The following is a 4,789-nucleotide window of genomic DNA, read 5'->3' as shown; positions in this document are numbered from 1 at the left end:
CACAAAGCAAGCTTGCAGGCATGGAAAGTTGTGTCTACGCCGCTTACCTAGAAATAATCCAACAACCAAAAAATATATATCAAGTGCACGAACCAACAATTTACAATCTACTAGTCGAGTCGCTGCAATATCTCATAATAACCAGAACTACATCACGTTTGTCGTCAATCAACTCTGTCAACATGGGCAAAATAAGTATCACCATCAATTGCTTAAACGTGTATTCCATCATCCATAGCGTACAACTAATTATGACATCCTTTCTACATCTGTTGATCCCATATTAAAAACCTTCTTGGACTCTGATTGAGCGTCTGATTCCATAAGCCACCAGACCAGCACTGGTCATTGCTCAAACTTGGGTAATGCACCGATCTTGTGAACTGTTAAGAAAAAACATACGGTTGCTCGGTCATTAACAGAAGCCTAATATCATGCTCTTGCAACTACTATAATCACATTCATATGGTTAAGGCATCTTCTACAAGATTTTGGTATTCCTCAATTACTGCTTACCAAAATCTTTTGTGATAATCTCTCCACCATGGCTATAGTTAATAATCCAGTGTTCCACGCTCACACGAAAAATATTAAAATTGACTATCATTTCATAAGGGATCACATTCAAGCAGGCAAGTTACCAACTCACCATATTCATACTCAGGACCAACCGGTTGACATCTTCACCAAACCTTTGTCAAAACAAAGGTTCAACTAGTTAAAATCCAACCTGATGGTTCGTAGTCGACCCATCACCTTGCTGGGGGAAGAAAGCATCAACATTACAACAGACATAAAATACACAATTTGTTAGAGGCATTCACCAATAGAAAAGATTAGTTTATTATGCTCTTTATCTTGAATGTTTTGCTTACCCTAATAAATATTTTGTATCTTTTTATCCAAATTGAGATGGTAAAAACTATAGTATTTTAGTTCTCTCTTTGTCTCTTGCGTTCTAAATTTTTCAACATGTTTTAGTCAATACTAAGTAATGCATTATATGATATAAAATGTAGAAGTTCTAGATATATAACAAATGTACTTGGGCATTTTGGGTAACCATTTTTTTTGTGTTACATGGACTCATAAGCAAATTGATACCTCTCTTTGTTAAAATATACTCAAAAGTTTATCAACCCCATATTAAAATTTGGAAAGATGACCAATCTTTATAATGTAACATCCTTTGACACATCAATAATCATAACTATTGTTATAATATTATTTTGGGGATTTTAGATACATACTACCCAATTCCTATGTATTTACTTATCTAACACTTGAATTTTGCTTTTTACATCCATACAACTCAAATATTTATGTATCAAGTCAACAATATTATCAGTTTAACTTTTAAAAAGTGAAATACATATTTTCATGCATATGTAGAGTGGTTATATGAAAAAAGTATGAACTTCTTAAATATTTTCTTTTAGCAAACCTAATATCCTATCCTCTTCAACTATTCAAAAACAATAATTTTAGTTTCATGCTTAACTGCCTGAAAAAAGCTTAATGAACTCGTATGTATATGTGCATGTATGTGTTTGTATGTGTGCCTGTGTGTATTAAAAAAAATTGAATGATCTATAATCACGTGTAAAAAATTAAATTTATTCGTTTTTTCTTTTTCCTAATTTTCTCTTTTTCCCATCTCATAAAAAAGTTAGTAGGTTGTGTGTACTGTTGAGAATTTAGCTTGAATATCATTAATCGCTCGAAAATTGAAATTTTGGCTAGAATCATGATCAAATTGAAATAAGCGAGCCGGGCTATGAGTCAAAATTTTAAATCATTTTTTTAGTAGATTTTGAAATCGAATCGTTAACATCCCTAGTAACATTAGGGCTGTGAATTTAGTAAATTTAACTCAAAGATCATTAATTACTCGAAAATTTATTCAAATTTTGGCACAGACCGAGATCAGATCAAAATAAATAAGTCGAGCTATGAGCCAAAGATTTGGACTCATTTTTTTCGAACTAATTTTGAGCCAATCCCTACTCAGCTCAAAATCATATCATTAACAACTCTAATTATCAGTCTCGTAAATTTCATTTATTATAATAAAATGTGTGTGTATATTTTTCTAGAAATTTAGAGGTCATAATGCATTCTCATAGGAATTATTTTATCCTTAAAGTTAGGTTGTGGCATGCTCCGCACACATCCACAAATCCAACATTAACAACTACTCTCCATAAATGCCACCTAATAAATGTATGATATAATATCTTGCTTTTTTCGCTTTAATGATCTCATTAGCCTATCGGGATGTGAAAGCTCCTGGCCATACAATGTCCCACTTGACAAATAATGCCGGCCAGCCACTACATGCGCTACACGTGGCAGTTTCTTAGTGGTTGAAAAGCAGTAAGACGTAGCGTGGGCCCGGGCAGCTCTTTGCTGTCTCTGTCGAGCTTTTCTTATTTTGGAACTATCCAAATCGGGTAAGATTTCTGAGCTAGCGGAGTTGAAAGTTGTAATCAAATTTAATTAAAAAAAAAAAAAAACTAATTTTGAGCTTTTTTAAGCTGATTTGAGTAAATAAATTTTTTAATTAAATGTTTAAATATTAATAATAAATATATATGTCATCTGATATATTTATAAATAGATATGATTAGAAATATTTTATATTCAGAGTGTTTCAAGTTAATTAAATATATTTATGTCAATCATATCAGAGCTATTAACAATATTCATTACTTCATAGATATAATAATTTTCTATTGGGATATTTACACACCATAGAAGTTTTATGTATTTATATATCTAACACCAATAGGCAGTTTGAGCCATAAATTTTCTAAGAAAAAGGCAAAAATTCTTCTAAGAAAATTCTGTCAATATTTGAAATCAAGGCTTAGGAACAATATTGATCATTAAAAAAAAAAAAAAACGTTACAACAGGTTAATATGAGAAAATAAAATGTACGATGGTAAAAAAATTACAATTTATTGTTGTAAATTAAAAATATTCCCGCACGAATCTCGAGAGAATCCAATGGGACTCGGTGGCAACCACCAAAGAATAGTGTATTGGATAGTCAAAAGACGAAAATATCAAGCGTCATTTTCTTTGGTCAAAATTCTGAGCCGACCAAACGGAAGTACAACCGAATGAAGAGATAGTATGAGCCAAATTCTAAGGAAAGTCATTCATGACCAAATCCCTTAGTCAATTCAGAAACTCATCATAAGAAAACCAAATGCCCCGCACAAAACTCTTCTCTGAACTTGTGAGAAGGCTCCATGTTCAAGAAAAACTGTCTATCATATTACAATGGTACAACCTATTCCTAACACAAAAGTTTTCTTTCACTTGGGCAATTTATCCTAACGACATGAATGGCTCCTCTCAGAATTCTCCTTTGACTAGACCAACCAAAGAATTTTAAGTCGACCAAACGTCTTCCAGCTGATTGAAAGCTTTCAGCCGATTGAGTCATAAGGTTGACAGGTCATCAAATGTCACTATTCAAGCGACATTGAAAGCGAAAAGGCACTCAAAAGTAGTTTTGAATACTATAAAGTCCCCAAAAGCAGTTATGAATATATAAAGGTGCCATAATAACTTGTAACTTCCCTATGAATTAGGGCAAACATGTAATTATACACACCTCAAAAATTTATATACAAGGGGTCATTTCTCCAAAAAAGACTCTTGAATAACTCTATAAAAACTTGTGTTACTTGCACTCTCTCTCTTTATCTCTCGCTTTTTCTGTTTCTCTCATCCATCCTATGCTCTATTCGTTGGTGTGATTCAAAGGGCATATATGGATTCAACATTCTAAAAAATGTGATGAGCGTGACCTATGACTTCAACAAGAAGAGAAGCATACCATGGGGAAGAAACTCATATGGGGGACACCACAAACATGGAGTGCACGAAGAAATTTATGCAAGAATAATCTAAGAACTCAGAGACATAATTGTGGGTCAAATGATGGAATTGACTTGCATGTTACTCGAGGGAAGTGAGCAGGCTCGTTTAGAGCATAATCCTTAAGAAGAAAAACTAGAACCCAAAGGCTATTGAGCGGCTCAAAAGGCAGAAAGGGTTAATGGCGACACTAAGAAGTTGGAAGTTGCTAGGTTGTCGGCTGCTAGGATGGATATCCCGTTTTAATTTAATTTAATATATATAATTTGGAAAAGGTAGTGTTTTAAATTTTGAAAATACAAGACCGGGCCGATTGACAACGACTTTATATATGCTTAAAAATATAAGTATTTAATACTGTTGCTAAAAGATTTAATTCCTCAGCAACTGTACCAAAAACTTAATAACAGTTATAGATTCGATAAAGAGTATGTATAAAATATTCAATAATTGTAAAGTCACACATATCAACGCAAGTATACATATCACTCAAGTAATATAGGGCTCTAATGGAGTCCTAGATATTGATCCCACAGGGAGTAATATTAGAACTACGGACTAAGATTTTAGAAAAGCAATACTTAATTGCAACAATGGAATTTAAATTGCTTATCTGTCACTAATAGGCAATTGAAATAAATATGTAATTTTAATAACTCTTAAATAACTAATTATACTAATAAGTTTTTTAATGTGATATTCAATATACAAGAAAGCATCATTCTCCTTGTCAAGAAATTATAGTGAATGGATAAAGTGAATTAGTTATAATTGTATTGTGTCAAATAGGAGCATACCTATTCTTTACCCTTTGGTCCAGGCATAAATAACATTGACTAATCCTACGCTTGTTTACTGAATCTGTGGCTAGGTTGGGAGGATACCAGCTCTCACTTC

The sequence above is a fragment of the Phalaenopsis equestris genome, unplaced genomic scaffold (genome assembly GCF_001263595.1).
Source record: "Phalaenopsis equestris unplaced genomic scaffold, ASM126359v1 Scaffold000109, whole genome shotgun sequence".
Lineage (NCBI taxonomy): Eukaryota > Viridiplantae > Streptophyta > Magnoliopsida > Asparagales > Orchidaceae > Phalaenopsis > Phalaenopsis equestris.
This window is presented reverse-complemented; position numbering follows the sequence as displayed.